Here is a 16,943-nt window from a genome sequence, read left to right as displayed (position 1 = left end):
CTGAAGGATATGAGCTGCCCATTTGAAAGGACGTACCAAGTGTTCAGTATAAAAAATTAAGGGAGACCTACACTGAGGCACACCATTGTGAAATATCACAACACTGGGGACAAAAAGAAGGTTCTACAAGCTTCTAGAAAGAAAATACAAGTCATATACAAAGCACTAAGACTCAGACTTCAGTCTTCTCAACAGTTACGCTGGAAGGAAGATGACAATGGAGCCATTTCTTCAGAATTATAAAGGAAAATTATTTCCAACCTAGATTTCTTCACCCAGTCAAACCATCTTATGAAAGTAAAATAAAGGTATTTTTTCAGACATGAAAGATCTCAAAATATTTACTCTCTATGCATTCTTTCTCAAGAAGCAACTGGAACATGTAAGTCCATCAAAAAAAGAGTAAATTTTTAATAAAGACAAGGACTTAGGATACAGAATGTAGGAGATCCAACATGGGACAGAGACAATTCTAATCTTCAAGGAGGACTGTGAAGAGAGATTCCAGGATGCCAGCTGTGCACTGGATTTAAAGGGTAACCAGTCCATACTGTAGCAATGTGACTCCTGATACAACGTGGTAAACTGTGATCACCAAGATAACCAAAGACATTGTTCGTAAGGATACAATGCCCAGGTAAGCCTATTCCAAATTTTTATTTATGTTTGGCTGCCTTGATGTACCTACTCACTCCACCTTGCCTTGCTACCTGGATCAGCTGAGAACACTCATTTTACCTCTCAGATGTGTTCCACTTTGATCTACTCCTAAGTGTTGGAAGAAGACCACGAAGAGCTTACTAACCAAAAATAAAGAACTGCACTCTTCTCATGTGACCATATACTTGCTGAACAAACCTGCAATACCAGGTCCATACTGTAGCACTGCCAGATACGTGACCAAGATGGCTTTATGTTTCCAAGAACTAACTCATGACATTGCTTACTGATTACCCGAGTAGCTTTTCAAACTCAGTGAACCTGATGCCTGATAGTCAGCCCTTTTCCTGGAAGCCTTCATCTAACTACAGCAATGCTGGCCTTCCCTAACTCAGTTAGCTTGGTACATTATTCATTTTTTCCAAAGTATACAATATGTTGTTTAAGAATATATCCACAGACAATAAAACTATAAAGAAAAGTAAAGGAATGATAACACATAAATCAGGATAATGGCACCTCTGAGGACAGCGATGGGGATATAAGAGAGGGGCACACTTAGTATTTTCAATACTACTAATCTCTATTTTTTAACCTGAGTGATAGGTAATATGTATTCTTTTTGTTATTCTTAACTGAAATATATATATTTTATACATTCTTCATTTTGTATGAAATATTTCACAAAAAAATTTAGATAAATTACAAAACAAAGATACAGTAAAATTTAAAAAAAGAAAGTACATGCTGAATATTAACATTGAATTTCCTACTATGTATAAGGCAAAAAATGTAAGACCAACTTTTTTAATGTTAAAAAAAGTCTTTCCCACAAATTGGATATATGAACAGTTGAATCTCCACGCTTCTTGCTCAGCTTTATAACCAAAGCCTCCAGGCAGCACCACGTAGCTATAAAATTGCTGTTAAGCAGAAGCATGGGACAGGTAAAGACTGATGAGGTCTCCACTCAACAGAAACTCAGAAAGAAACATCATAAGTAGCATCTGAACTAGTATTGACCTAGGCAGTAAATATTTATATATATATAATCCAAGGGACTTAAACTCCTTTCACTCCTCTGAAATCTAATGGTATTTTTTTTTTTTTTTAAGATTTTATTTTTTCCTTTTTCTCCCCAAAGCCCCCCGGTACATAGTTGTGTATTCTTCGTTGTGGGTTCCTCTAGTTGTGGCATGTGGGACGCTGCCTCAGCGTGGTCTGACGAGCAGTGCCATGTCCGCGCCCAGGATTCGAACCGACGAAACACTGGGCCGCCTGCAGCGGAGCGCGCGAACTTAACCACTCGGCCACGGGGCCAGCCCCTGAAATCTAATGGTATTTTTAATAGTAACATTAGTCTGAGATTATTTTATGTTATGAACTCCCCTCCCCCACCCTACCAGCAGGATATAAATCAAATTTTCTAAACTATGAAATACTTGAGGACTAGAATTCTGTACAAGGCCAATTCCTCTATCTATACTCTCTTCCCCACCCAGTAGAATTCTGGACCCACTCTCCTCTCTCTTATATCTTCGCTGGGTTTTGTTTTGTTTTACTATTTCAATGGTTCCTTCTCTTTAACCATACAAAAGCAAAAATATTTTTTACTCAAGAAAAAATTCAATTCTTTCTTTTAATTAAACTCCAGATCTTTGCTTCTTATACTTGTATACACCTCTCAAAAGGACAGTGTGACTCCTTGACTCATTATCTACATGTACTTTGTAATCTGGATTCCACTACCTCACTGAAACAATTCTCTCAAAAAGTCAACAGGGGCCAAATTCTTTCAGCTTTCACCCTCCTTTGCCTTTCCGTAGACTCTTATACGCTGACCATCACCTCGTCTTAAAAATTATTTCTTCCATCTTTTTGTTCTCTTTCTACCACTCTACTTTCAAGCATCTCCTCTGACTCTTCCATCTCCAGTGACTCAAATGTAGCCAACTTACTAAGGTTCTGCCCCAGCATCTCCCTTCTTTTTACTCTATACTACCTTCCCATGCAGGCCCACTCGTTCTTAAAGTTTCAAATAGAGCCTCTATGCTGATGATTACTAAATATATGTCTTCCTCTCTGACCCATCTCCTGAAATCCAGAAGGAAACTTTAAACTTCCAACTTAACATCACTCCAGGAATATTCAACCAATACTTCAGCTTCACATGTCAAAATGGAACAAACTCTCAACATCTCCCCCTCTTCCCCCACTGTGTTCTTCTCTAAACCTCAGTATCTTCATATTTAAAAAAGAGATTATTCATACCTCGCAAAGTCTCTTGAAAATTAAATATGCACAAAGTACTTTGTGTCTAGCAGAGAGTATGTACTCTGTTAGTGATAGCTATTATTATATTGTAACGATAGTAACAGTATTCAAGCCTACTACTTGCCCTCAACTTTGGAGTACATCTTTTCACATGACAATCAGAATTGTTTGTATTACTTCTTTGTACAAAAAGCTTTCATGACTCCCCATTTGTCTAAAAGGAAAGTTAAACATACTAAACAATGGTTTTCAATACTCTGAAATAAAACCTTCAACCCACCTGTTAAGAACTGAATTGTGTCCCCTTAAAAGATGTTGAAGTCCTAACCCCTAGAACTTGTGAACCTGCCTATTTGGCAATAGGGTCTTTGCAAATGATCCAGTTAAGATGAGCCCTAATCCAATATGACTGTGTCCTTATAAAACGGGGAAATTTGGACAGAGAGAGACATACAGAAAGAAGATGATGTGGAAGACACAGGGGAACAGCATCTACAAGCCAAGAAACGCCTGAAACTACCAAACGCTAGGAGGAGAGGCACAGAAGAGCTTCACCCTCACAGCCCTCAGAAGGAACCAACTGTGCCAACACCTTGATTTCAAACTTCTAGCCTCCAGAACTATGAGACAATAACTAACTACTGTTTAAGCCACCCAGTGGTACTTTGTTACAGCAGCCCCAAGAAACTAATACAACACCTTCACAGCCTTTCTCCCTACATTACTTCACATAGTTGTTTGATTATTTGCCTTGTTCTAATTGCCAAATGTGAAAGCTTCTATGACTTTTGCTCACATTCATTTTGTAGCCTGAAATTACCTTCCATATCTGTCTAAATCCTTTTCATCCACTCAGGGCTCAGTTCCAGGGAGTCTTCCAGAATCCCCCAATCTGCATCAATTTTTCCATCCCAGGTATTTCTAGAACAAGTTGTTTGCCTAATATTATCACTGTTCATCATCCTGTATTATAATTATCTGTTTATATATCCAACTCCTTGACGAGACAGTAAGATGTTTGAGAGCAAGAGTCCACATCTTAGTCAACTTTCATATCCTCCTCATCAACATGCACTTCATATAAACTGAAGTGGCATTTAATTATTTGTAGCTTCATTCAAAGAATTACAAAGCTCAACAAATTTTAATATTAACAGGTATTCATAGAGTCAACATCTGCTAATCTATAACAGCAAATAACTTCATGAGGTTTTTCTCTGCCAAATACTAGGGACTAGAGGACAGAGCATACAGATACACAGATAATTATTGCTTTGTACTGTGTAGAGGAGTGAGCTTACTGGGAAAGGAGGGTGGAAAAGGAAGGAATCAGGAGACTTTGTTTTATAATAATATAGTAAAAACTTACATTTCCACTAGGTTATTTTACTTACGATTACTATAATCTTGCTCAAGTCACAAAACATGCAATAATTAAAATGCATGAAATGGGGCCAGCCCTGTGGCCAAATGGTTAAGTTCACACTCTGTTTCGGTGACCCAGGGTTTCACTAGTTGAGATCCTGGGCATGGACCTAGTACCACTCATCAAGCCATGCTGAGGAGGCATCCCACAAAGCAAAACTAGAAGGACCTACAGCTAGAATATACAACTATGTACTGGAGGGCTTTAGGGAGAAGAAAAGAAGAAGATTGGCAACAGATGTTAGCTCAGGGTCAATCTTTAAAAAAATAAAAAAATAAAACAAAATAAAACACATGAAACGCAGATTCAGCAGGTCTTGGTACAACCTACCTAGTTCCCTATAAGCTAAGGTAGTCACCCTTAGCACATGAAAACATGGGATACCCAGTTAAATTTGAATTTCAGATAAACAACAAATATTAAGTATAAGAATGTTCCATGCAACATTTGGGATATCCCTAATGTAAAAAGTTATTTGTTGTTTACCTGAAGTTTAACTGGACAGCCTGTATTTTATATGGCAACCCTACAATAAGCACTAACAGTGATCTCAAAAACTTCAAGGAGAGAGATTCTTAGTTTAAATTAAAGGCAGGACTAGTGCAACACTGCAGTGTTCACCTAAAAAGTCCTTTTATAATGCATTCAAGTCATTGCTTTCCAGGTATCAGAAGTTTCCAAAGACAAATCCTATAAAATGGCTGAAGATAGTGGTACTGTAATCCTTTATCACTGTATGTTAAAAATATATTGAAAGACATGAAATTCGGGAGTATATTAAAAATACATGAATTTGTTTCCCACTTTTTTCTTTTGTGGAGACTAAGACCACTTTCAAAGCTTTATCAAAAATGAAACATACAACGTGACAGGCTCTGGGGGACTAATCTCCCTCCAACTGTTTACCCCCAGAAGTCATTCCAAATAAATATGTCACTAAAATAAAAAGTGTGCTTGCTATGTAAAGTTTTAAGACAAGTTCCCTAACCAAGATGTTCACAATATAGAAAAGAAAAACATAAACCCATCAGAAATGGACTAAATAACTATTGCATATCCATACAATGACTGACTATTCAGCATCAGTTAAAACTGGTTAAGGCAGACATCTTATGTATTGTCATGGAAAAAAATCCATGATACAAACAAGTGGGGGGGGCGGGGGAAGGGTAACAGAACAATACTACTGTATGAGACCATTTACATAAATATTTATCTTACATATCCATTAAAAAGTCTAGAAAAATATATCTCAAACTATTAATAACCCAGTAAGAGAGAGGTGAGCAGATAAAGGGATTTCCGTTTTCTCAGTATGTCGGAGTTGTTTTTTACAATCATCCTGTACAATTAAGAAGAAAAATCAAAATAATTCTATTTTTTTATTTAAAAATAATAAATGGAACAGTAACAAAAAAATCTTAAAGCCAATAGGACTAATTTGAAAACTTGAAAAACAAATACCATTTGCATAATATAAAACTTGCTAGAGAATCTATCTCAACAGATAAAACAAATAATTTTTAATTGACTTTACCTGGGTATATTTATATAAATAAAATGCACCTATTTTAAGTGTACAGTTCTATGGATTTTCAAAAATGTAGACATCCCTGTAACTACCATCACAATCAAGAAACAGAACATTTCCATCACCCCAAAAGGCTCCCTTGCACTCCCTATACCAGTCAAACCCTCACCACAACTACCACATACTCCCCTACCCGCCCACCCAAACGGGTCTAGGCAACCACCAATCTGAGTTTCTAACCCCATAAATTTGCCTTTTCTAAAATTTCTTATATATGGAATCAACAATTTGTGCTTTTTTATGTCCGAGTTCTTTAAATTCACATAATATTGAAATTCATACATGTTGCACATACAGGTATTCATTTCTTTTTATTGCTGAGAATTCCACTGTATGGATATATTAAATGTTTATCCATTCACTTGTCTTCTTAAGGTTGTAATGCTCCTATTAACGTCCCTGCTCTTCCTTTCCTTCCTTTCCGTTATATTCCATATTTACCTAGGAGTCAAATTACTAGAGCTTATGATAAACTGTACATTTTAAAAGGACTATCAAGTTATTTGCCAGAGTGGTTATATTATTTTACATTCCCACTAGCAGTGTGTCAGAGTTTCAGTTGCTCTACATCCTTTCCAACATGTGGTATCACTCTAATTTTCACCATTCTGTTTAAGTATTTAGTAGTATCTCCTTGTGGTTTTAATTTGCCTTTTTCTGGAAGTCTAATAATATTGGACATTTTTATATGTGTTTATGGCCATTTATAATTATCTATTCACAAATCTTTTTCCCATTTTAATGGATTATCTCCAACTTATTCTTTTATATATTCTGAATATGTCATTTGTCAGTATATATATTGCAAATATTTTTTTTCCAATCTTTGGTTTGCCTTCTCATTTTCTTAATGGAATTTTTTAAATAGTCAAAATTTTAAATTTAAATGAAGTTCAATTCATTTTTTTCTTTTAAAGTTCATGTTTTTTGTGTTTAATCTAAGAAATCATTACCTATTTCAAGGTCAAGAAAATTCTCTCCTGTGTTTTCTTCTTGAAGTTTTCATAGTTTAAACATTCAATTCTGTCATCAATTGAGTTATTCATTGTGCAAGATGTGAGAAAGCACTGTAGTTCATTTATTTGCATATGGATATACAATTGTTCCACTATCGTTTGTTAAAAAGACTATCTTTTCTCTACTGAATTACATTAGCACCATTATTGAAAATCAATCAGCCTTATGTGGATCTATATTGTGTTCCACTGATCTACAGGTCTGTTGGTTTACCAATACCACACGGTCTCAATTACTGGAGCTTCAGAATAAGTCCATAAATCAGGTGTATAAGCCCTCTAACTTTCTTCTTAACCATAAGTCTTCCAAACCATAAACACGGTTATGTCTTTCCATTTATTCAGGTCTTCAATTTCTCTCAATAATATTTTTTTAGTTTTCTGTGTACAGATCTTTCACTTATTAAACTTATCCCTATGCTATTTTGATGCTCTGTTAAATAATATTGCTTTTAAAATTTCATTTTCCAATTGTATTTTGCTAGTATATATAAATACAATTGATTTGTACAGTCACCTGTTCTAAATTTATTAGTTCCAACAGTTGGGCAGATTTCTTAGCAATTTCTATGTGCACAACTGCATTATTTAGAAAATACAGTTTCATTCATTCTTTTCCAATCTGTGGGTCTTATTTTTCTTGCCCTGTAGCAATGCTGCCAGTGCAATGTTGAATAGAAGTGGTTAGAGCAGACATCTGTGCCTTGCTATCAACCTTAACAGGAAAACATTCAGTCTTACACCATTAAGTATAGTGTTAGCTGTGGGTTTTTCACAGGTGCACACATCAGGCTGAGGAAGGTGCCCTTTATTACTAGTTTAGGGAATCTGTATAATAAACAGGTGTTGAATTTTGGCAAATATGTTTTCTGTGGCTACTGATATGATCACATGATTTTTTTCCTTTTTGTTAATATGATGAATTACATTGATTGATTAAACCTACCTCCCTGGATGAAACCCCATTTGGGACATATGATCCTTTTTATATGCTGCTGGATTTGACTGCTAGTATTTTATTAAGAATGTTTGTTTCAGCAACAAATGTTGGAGAGGTTGTGGAGAAAAAGGAACCCTCATACACTGCTGGTGGGAATGCAAACTGGTGCAGCCACTATGGAAAACAGTACGGAGATTCCTCAAAAAATTAAAAATAGAACTACCATACAATCCAGCCATCCCACTACTGGGTATTTATCCAAAGAGCTTGAAGTCAGCAATCCCAAAAGTCCTATGCACCCCAATGTTTATTGCAGCACTGTTTACAATAGCCAAGACGTGGAAGCAACCTAAGTGTCCAGCAACAGACGAATGGATAAAGAAGTTGTGATATATATATATACAATGGAATACTACTCAGCTGCAAAACAGAACAAAATCATTCCATTTGCAATAACATGGATGGACCTTGAGAGAATTATGTTAAGTGAAATAAGCCAGCGAGAGAAAGATAATCTGTGTATGACTCCACTCATACGAGGAATTTAAAATTATGGACTAAGAACAGTTTAGTGGATACCAGGGGAAAGGTGGGGTGGGGGGTGGGCACAAAGGGTGAAGTGGTGCACCTACAACATGACTGACAAACATTAATGTACAATTGAAATTTCACAAGATTGTAACCTATCAATAACCCCCCAAAAAAAAACTACAAAAAAAAAAAAAAAGAATGTTTGCTTCTATGTTTATGAAGGAAACTGGTTTGCAGTGTTCTTTTCCTACAATATCTATGTCTGGTCTTGGTATCGGTAATGCTGGCCTCATAAAATGAGTTAGGAAATGCTCCCTTGTCCTCTATTTCTGAAGTTGTGTAGGATTGGTATTATTTCTTCCCTAAATGCTTGGTAGATCATCAGTAAAGCCTTTTAACCCTGGATTTTTCTTCGCAAAAAAGATTTTGATTAGGAATTCAATTTATTTAAAAGATAGAGGGCTGTTCACACTTTCTATTTCTTTTGGAATAACTTTCAAGGAATTTGTCCATTTCATCTAAGTTGTCAACCTTATTCACATAAAGTTGTTCATAACATTTAATATATATAGTAATATCTCTTTCATTTCTGATATCGGCAATTTTTCCTTTTTGCTGGGAAAGATTTGCCCTGAGCTAACATCTGTTGCCAATCCTCCACCTTTTTGTTTTTTCTTCCTCCCCAAAACCCCAGTACACAGTTGTATATTCTAGTTGTAAGTCCTTCTAGTTCTTCTACGTGAGCCGCTGCCACAGCATGGCTACTGACAGACAAGTGGTGTGGTTCCATGCCCAGGAACCAAACCTGGGCCACCAAAGCAGACTGTGCCAAACTTTAACCACTAGACCATCAGGGCTGGCTCAGTAATTTTTGCCTTCTGTTTTTTATTTTCTTGTGCAGTCTACTTAGAGATTTATCAATTTTATTAATCTTTTCAAAGGACCAGCTTCTGGTTTAATTTCCCTGTTGTCCACTTTCTAGTTTACGGACTCTTTATTTTTATTATTTCCTCCCTTCTACTTAGTCTTTAATTTGCTTTTCATATTCTAGCTTGTTGAGGTGAAAGCTTAAATGATTGATTTTAGACTTTTCTCCTTTTCTAATACAGTCATGCATCACATAAGGTTTCAGTCAACAACAGACTGCATATACAACAGTGGCCCCATACGATTAGTAACACAGAGCCTAGGTGTTAGTAGGCTATACCATCTAGGTTTTTCTAAGTACACTCTATGGTGTTCAACAATAACAAAATCACTTAACAATGCATTTCTCAGAATGCATCTGTCATTAGGCGATGCATGACTGTATAAGTTTTGAACCTATAATTTTTCCTCTAAGTTATGCTTTAGCTGCACCCCTCAAATTCTGACATACTGTTTTCACTTTCATTCAGTTTGAATATTTTCTAATTTCTCTTGTGATTTATTCTTTAACCCAAGGGTTATATAAAGGCGAGCTGTTTAATATCCAAATATTTGTAGACTTTGCAAGTATCTTTTTGTTTTTAATTTCTGATATAATTCTGCCTTGGTCAGACATCTTTCTCTGTATGATTTCCATCCTTTTAAAATTGTTGAGGGGCCAGCCTGGTGGTACAGCGATTAAGTTTGCACATTCCACTTTGGTGGCATCAGGTTCACAGGTTCAGATCCTGGGTGTGGACCTATGCACCACTTGTCAAGCCATGCTGTGGCAGGCGTCCCATGTATAAAGTAGAGGAAGATGGGCACAGATGTTAGCTCAGGGCCAGTCTTCCTCAGCAAAAAGAGGAGGATTGGTGGCAGATGTTAGCTCAGGGCTAATCTTCCTCAAAAAAAAATAAATAAAATAAAATTGTTGAGACATATAGCCCTGCATATGATCTATCTTGGATCACTGTTCACATGCATTTGAAATGAATGCATATTCTGGTGCTGTTAGAGTGTTCCATAAATCTCCGTTAGGTGAAGCTGGTTGATAATGTTGTTCAAGGCTTCTATCTCCTCAATGATTTTCTGTCTAATTGTTCTACTAACTACTGAGAGAGGAATGCTGCAATCTCCAACTAGTACTGTGGATTTATCTATTTCTCCTTTCAGTTCTGTAAGTTTACACTTCACATGTTTTGAAGTTATAATATTGAGTATACACATTTAGGGCTGTTAAGTCTTCTTGACAAAACAGTCCTTTTGTCCTTTATGAAATGTCTATCTTCATCCCTGGTGATACTCTTGTCCTAAAACCACTTCAGCCTTTCTTTGACTAATGTTTGCATGGTATATCTACTTCCACACTTTTACTCTTAAACTATGTTGTTAAACTTAAAATGAATTTTTTGTATGAAACATAAAAAGGTTTGGCTTTTTTTAACACAATTTGATAATATCTGAATATTAATTAGACTGTTTCAAATATTTCCATTTAATATTATCAGTAAAACAGGGTTTAAATCTACTATCCTACTCTTTCTTCATTGTTTCATTTATTTATTTACTTGTGGGGTTTTGTTTTTGTTTTGTTTTTGTTTTTTTGCTGAGGAAGATTTGCCCTGAGCTAACATCTGTGCCCACCTTCCTCTATTTGTTTTTTAAGTATGTGGACCACCAGCACAGCATGGCCACTAACAGAGTGGTGTAGGTCCGCACCCAGGAACCGAACCCAGGCCACCAAAGTGGAGTGCACTGAACTTAACCACTAGGCCACTTGGGCCTGGCCCTTCTCTGTCTTCTTTTGAATTGACTACATTTTAATATTCATTTTAATTCAAATACTGGCTTATTATCTATACCTCTTTGCTTTGTTTTTTAGTGGTTCTCTAGATTTTACAATATGCTTTTTAACTTACCACAGTTTTCCTACAAACAGTATTACCTTATGTCTAAGGTAAAAAGCTTACAACAGCATTTTTCCAATTCCCTCCTCTCATCCTTTGCTCTATTATTGTCATACATTTACTTCTTCACATTGTAAACTCCACGATACATTATTATTTCTGTTTTAAACAATTATCTTTTTAAAAAGTTAAAAACTGATTTTTAGAAGTATTTTACACTTACCCATGCTTTTCATTCCTTTATGTAGATCTAAGTTTCCATTTGGTATCGCTTACCTTCTCCCTAAAGAATATCTTTTATTTTTAACATTTCCTTATAAGGCTGCTGGTGATAAATTCTCTCAGCTTTTATTGGTCTGAAAAAAAGCTTCATTTTGAAGGACACTTTCACTGGATATATAATTATAGGTTGTTTTAGTCTTTGAGCATTTTAAAGAACTCATTATCTTCTGACTTGCATAGTTTCAGTCAAAATGTCTGTAGATATTATCTTTGTTGTTCTGTATGTAATGAATTTTCTTCTCTGGATGCTTTTAAGATTTTCTTTCTGATATTGGCTTTCAGCAATTTTATTATGATGTGCCTCAGTGTCTATTTGCTCTCTGCTTTATCTTCCTTGGGGTTTAAGATTCTCTGATCAGAGCCAGCCTGGTGGCACAGTGTTAAATTTGCATGGTCTGCTTCAGCAGTCCAGGGTTCGCCAGTTCGGATCCCAGATGCGGACATGGCACCACTTGGCAAGCCATGCCATGGTAGGCGTCCCACACATAAAGTAGAGGAAGATGGACATGGATGTTAGCTCAGGGCCAGTCTTCCTCAGCAAAAAGAGGAGGATTGGCAGCAGATGTTAGCTCAGGGCTAATCTTCCTCAAAAAAAAAAAAGATTCTCTGATCTATGGGTTTATACTTTTCAGTAAACTTGAAAAATTTTATGGCCATTTCTTCATTTTTTTTTCTGTTCTCTCCTCCTCTCCTCCCATTTTGGGACTCAGATTACAAGTATGTTAGACAACTTGATATTGTCCCACAGGCAACCTAATCTTTTTTTTTTCCAGTTTTTTCCTGAGTGCTTCATAACGTAGTTTCTATTGCTCTCTTCAAATTCACTAGTTTTTTTTTTTTTTAAGATTTTATTTTTCCTTTTTTCTACCAAAGTCCCCCGGTACATAGTTGTGGGTCCTTCTAGTTGTGGCATGTGGGATGCTGCCTCAGCATGGCTTGAAGAGCTGTGCCATGTCTGCACCCAGGATTCGAACCGGTAAAACCCTGGGCCGCTGAAGCAGAGCGCGTGAACTTAACCACTCAGCCATGGGGCCGGCCCCCAAATTCACTGGTCTTTTCTTCTGTAGTACCTAATCTATTTTTAATCCTATCCAGTAAATTCTTCTTTTCAGACAGTATATATTCATTTCTGGAAGTTTCTTTTGGTTCTTTTATGTCAATTATGCCTCTCGTTTGAGGTTCGTGTTTTCTTTCAACTTCTTGAGCATACTTATAACAGCTGTTTTGAAGTCTTATCTGCTAATTTCATCATCTCTGTCGTTTGTGTTTGTTTTCATTGACAGTTTTTCCCTCCAAATTATAGGTTACATTATTGCTGCTTCTTTGCATTTAATATTGTTAGGTGCTGGATATGTAAAATTTTACATGGTTGGGTGGTGCAATGTGTTCTCTTATTTTAATAATGTTTACTACGACAGATAATTAAGTTACTTATGGATCAACTTTCAAGGCCTGTTTTTAAACCTTTTTAGGGCAAGTTTGGACTACCCTTTATTCTAGGGCTAGTTTAGCGCTACTGTAAAGCATGACCCTTCTGGAGTCTCTAACGGATGCCTGAACATTTAACAAGGACCCTCCAATCTAACTGGCTGGAACTCTAATCTCCCAGCCCTGAGTGAACTCTAAATTACTGAGTTTACACCTTTCTGATCATTCTTTGACTGGCTTCACGGAGTTGCATACCACACCTAAACAGCTCATTCAGCTAAAGACTAGGGGACCCTGAAGCAGAGTTCTAATAACCTTCCTCTGGGCAGCTTCTTCCTCTCAGATACTCTGCTCCTCAAATTAGTTGCATTAGCCTCTCCCAATTCCCAATTTTGTTTCCTCAATTCAGTGAGACTGTTACACTCTGCTTAGGTTCCTCCTTCTCACACTGTGGTCCAGAAAGTGGCTCAAAGCAATAAGCCAGTGCAATCATAGAGTTCTCTTCTCTCAGGAAGCATGATCCTGCGCTGCTTGTTGTCCACTTGTCTTTATCCATTCAGGTTGCTATAACAAAATACCACAAACTGGGTGGCTTATAAACAGCAGGAATTTATTGCTCACAGTTCTGGATGCTGGAAGTCCAAGATCAGAGTGCCAGCAGGACTTGGTGAGAGCCCTCTTCTGGGTCACAGACTTCTTGTTGTAGCCTCACATGGCAGAAGGGGCAAGAGATCTCTCTGGAGCCTTTATAAGAGCACTAATCCCATTCATAAAGGTTCCTCTCTCATGACCTAAGTGCAGCCCAAAGGCCCTACCACCTAATACTATCATCTTCGGGAGTTAGGGTTCAACATATGAATTTTGGAGGGACACAAACATTCAGACAGAGCACCAATGTTTCAAAACTGTGGTTTCCTATGTTTTGCTCATTTTCCTAATTGTTTATTGTAGGAATATAAGTCTGGTCTCAGTTATTCCATCACAATCTGAAGTGGAAGAACTCCCAATCTTGTTTGCCTGGAAGCAGATGCCCTCTAAAACTTGTACTCACTGTGTTTTTAAAAATATATTTAAATCCTTTTTTTATTTCTTCTGGATTAATTCTCCATTTCTATGAGACCTACCTGCTATGCATTTCCTTTTCAAAAATTGCTCTGGCTATTCATGAATATACAATCTTTAGGTTCATATAATCAATTTCTCCTAAACTTACTCTACTATTTGATAGAGATGGAATTAAATATATAGATTAACTGGGGAAAACTGACATCCTCCACAATACTGACTCTTCTCATCTCTGGAATCCAATTACAAACTATATATCTTTATTTACTACAGTCTTCCTTCACGTACATCAGTATCATTAATTTTCTTCTAACAAATCCCATATATCTTCTACATTTATTCCTCATTTTATTTTTTTTTGTTAATTTTCTGAAAGGGATCTTATTTTCCATAATCTCTTCTAACTAATTACAGTCCTTACAAAAGCTAGCTAGTTATTTTTTATGTCAATTTTGTACCCACCAAACTACCAAGCACTTTTATTAGTTCTAATGGGTTTTCAGCAGATTCCCTCTGGTTTTCCCAGGTGGAGAATCACATTATCTGCATAAAATAATTAGGTCTCCTTTATAATATTTATATATTTTTTCATTATCTTGCTTGATGGTAGGAAAATATTAAATAATAGTAACGATAGTGCCCACACTTGTCTTCTTTCCAATGTTAAAGGAAATACTCCAGTACTTCACCACTAAACAGAATTCTGGCTGTTCATTTGTAACAGTTATTTTTTTATAATGTTAAGGACCAAATATACATTTATATTTATATTATTAAGAGTTTTTATCAGGAATGGATATTGAATTTCATAGAATCCCATTTTATCAAGTATTTTATCACTTCTAACATATCATATGTCACATACATTAGTAGGAATATATATAATATTGATGGTTTTCTTCAAATTGAATTATCCTTGTATATCTAAATCCTATTTGGTAATTGGATTTTTTAAGATATGATTGCACTTTCTATATTTATTACTGTTTCTTTATGATTTTTGCATCTATACTCACTAGTAAGATTGTAGTTTACATTTTTGGTATCTTTGTCAGAAATACAATTATCCTAATTTTATGAAATATATTACTTTTATAAACAGGAATAAAGTTACAAAAAATAAACCCTGAAAATTATTAATAACTTTCCAAATGCCCACCACTTTTTAAACATTTATTTTTTCTTCAGATTCTGGAACTTTGATTATAAAATCTTGACAGGTCATTTTGTCACCCTACCCTCCTATCTATTTTAGAGTATAGATATTATTGTGTGTGTGTGTATACATATGTATACAAATATATATATGTATATATGCGTATGTGTGTGTATGAAACACATTCCTGCAAAATTTCTTGTAAGACAAAACTCTATCCTTCAAATACCACTTTCCCCAAAACTCTCTTGGTAAAATTAGAAGATATTTCAGATACAACGTTTCTATGGTCCAATCCTTCACTTTCTTTAGGTATAAACTAAAATGCCACCTCTTCAGAGAAGCCTTCTCTGACCACCCTAATTAAAATACCCCCTGCCACCTCTCCAGCCATCTCTAGCCCAATTTATTCTTCAACAGTCATTCTGAAATACTTTATCCTCAGTGCCCAAAAAAGTATCTGACACTAGGTAAATGGTTAATTTATATTTGTTGGTGGAACAAATGAATGAAAGTAAGTGGGCACCTACATAGTCTAATCTGAAGGAAAAATTCCCCAAGAATAGTTTCTCCAACTCTGGTGCCACGTTACCTAAAATGCCTGTGACCACCCTATAAGGGTACAACATAAATCATTAGTTAATAGTGCCTTGGTAAAATGATTTCATTTATCAGATTCTTTCTTCCATAATAATCAGTTCTCCAGGCCATGAACACCTGGAGTTCCACATAAAGGAAGAAAAATATAAGGAGTCTTCCAGAAACAAACTGTCTTACTCTTTTTCCCATATTAACAGTACCCAATCAGCACAAAGTAAATATATTCTGCGTATAGTTCTTGGCGGCTCCTCTCACAGGGTTAACACCAACAGAGTAAAACTATAGACTAAAGAGAAAGCACTTAACGTAGAAGCAATAATTGGTCTGGGTGATGCAGGAGGAGATGGAAGTCCCATGAGTCCCTGACCTCTTTGGTGAATCATACCTGGAAGCGATCACTCAGAAAGAGAATCTTCAAGGAAGAAGTAGAAATTGATTATGACAGTAAAGTATGCTCTGTAGCTGTGGCTTCTCTTAAAGGACTTTGAACCAGTTTTAGATTCAATTATGACAGGAACATTTGAGTTACCAAGTCCACTGAGAACAAAGGAAAAGGAGTACCTTCAACTTTATCCTCTTTCCACTGAATCTGTCCATAGCTATCCTGGAAGACTGAGCAGACACCAAGCAAGACAGAAAAAGAACACAGACTCCAGAACACATGGCCTGATGTTTTAACTTGTTTCTCAGTCATGTCTCCCACTATACCACTATAACAGCAGCATCTTTCACAGAATACAGAGAAAACAGATTTTTCAATACAGTAAACTCTCCATTTTCCCACCTTATCTCTGACCAAGTATCTGTCCCTTATTGTCAGAGCATTATTACATTTTAATTTAGATCCTTCCCAATATTCAGTCTTTACTGAATGGTGGGAACAGAAGCCAGGTCCTGGAAGTGTATATATTTCTGGTACTGTTATTTTTCTATATTCTCATCTCTTATTCTTTAAAATTATCAATAATAAGAAAATAACCAAATATGCTAATGATGCAAAATTCTACATGTATAAAATTTCAAAACATGAATTTGTTTTCTGATTTACAGATTATCTAAATTCTTAAGTGTATATATTGGGTTAAAATATGATGGATTTCCACACTAATTAGATATAACAGAATAACCAAAAAATAAAGATGACAACTAAAGGAGACA

At 35.9% G+C, this 16,943-nt stretch overlaps 1 protein-coding gene across 33 annotated transcripts in view; it reads right to left on the bottom strand.

Moving 5' to 3' along the window:
• Nucleotides 1–16,943, bottom strand: part of ELF2 (E74 like ETS transcription factor 2) — a 100,293-nt gene that overhangs the window by 51,293 nt on the left and 32,057 nt on the right. The gene's annotated exons all lie outside the window — the stretch shown is intronic.

The sequence above is a fragment of the Equus caballus genome, chromosome 2 (genome assembly GCF_041296265.1).
Source record: "Equus caballus isolate H_3958 breed thoroughbred chromosome 2, TB-T2T, whole genome shotgun sequence".
Classification (NCBI taxonomy): Eukaryota; Metazoa; Chordata; class Mammalia; order Perissodactyla; family Equidae; genus Equus; species Equus caballus.
This window is presented reverse-complemented; position numbering and strand designations above follow the sequence as displayed.